The 1038-nt window shown below is 44.1% G+C and overlaps 1 pseudogene across 1 annotated transcript; it reads right to left on the bottom strand.

The window, feature by feature from the left end:
- Positions 1 to 489: 489 nt before the first annotated feature.
- LOC309342686 (V-type proton ATPase subunit e 1 pseudogene) lies at positions 490 to 824 on the bottom strand (annotated as a pseudogene). Its single transcript has one exon. The product of its transcript is annotated as a V-type proton ATPase subunit e 1 pseudogene (transcript).
- Positions 825 to 1038: the final 214 nt, after the last annotated feature.

The following is a 1038-nucleotide window of genomic DNA, read 5'->3' on the forward strand; positions in this document are numbered from 1 at the left end:
TTCTGGATCAGGATAGCCAGGCCTGAGTTGCCCTTGCTTTTGTGACCATCTGCCTTGACTACTGTGATGCGCTCTATGTGAGGGCTGCAACAAGCGCAGAATGCGACTGCTAGGTGAGTAAGTGGGGCAGCCAAATAGGACCATGTGTCACTGGTCCTTAGAGGGCTACACGGGCAGCCAGTGAGCTACTGGGCCCAATTCAAGGTATTAGTAATTCAAGGCCCTAAATGCCTTGCACCCAAGTACCTGAAAGAGCACATAAATGCTCAGAGGCAATTCTCAATTCCATCTAGCCACTGTCAGTGCAAAGAAGAGGGGTGGAATATTATTTATAACACTTGAAATTCAAGCACAATGTTGTACTCAGTAGAGATACAGATATCTATTAGGCACTTTCAAAGGTGAAAAAGCAACAAGATTAGGCAAACATTTCTTGTAATAGAACAAACAGTAAGGCACTGAGCAGACATGGTCAGATTCAAAGTACATTAGAAGGCATCTTTGGATCGATGGGGCTTTACATAGAGAAAATATCTTCATATCCCAGTTCACAAACTGCAGTAGAAGAGCATATCAGTTAAGGGCCAATGGTACTTTAGATATCAAATTACTTCACTTTTTAACTGTGGTCTGAAGAGAGGGTTCAGTTGAGCCAGGATTGCAATCAGCCGGAAGAGGTAGCAGTAGACAGCACATGTCACCAACATTGTGTTGATAACACTCCAGTTAGGCCCCTTGGGCACAAACCATGTCAGGACACCACCAACCACTGCCCAGAACATGCTCATGATGGTGATGGACACCGTGAGGCTGCCATACACCATAGCCGGGCTCTTGCTCCCTCCCTCCCGTTTACCCAGGCATTTGATTGCTGAAAGTTATGTACCTGGCAACCCTGAAATTAATAATTTCGGAGGTGATTACTTTTAGGAGCCTTAAACTGTTTTTTTAGAAGTTTTAATTGTATTAGTATTGATGTGTTTGCTGCCCTGGGCTCCTTTGGAAGAACGTGCAGGGTATACATCTAATAAATAAATA

This window comes from Podarcis erhardii (assembly GCF_964252035.2).
Source record: "Podarcis erhardii genome assembly, chromosome: 5".
Classification (NCBI taxonomy): Eukaryota; Metazoa; Chordata; class Lepidosauria; order Squamata; family Lacertidae; genus Podarcis; species Podarcis erhardii.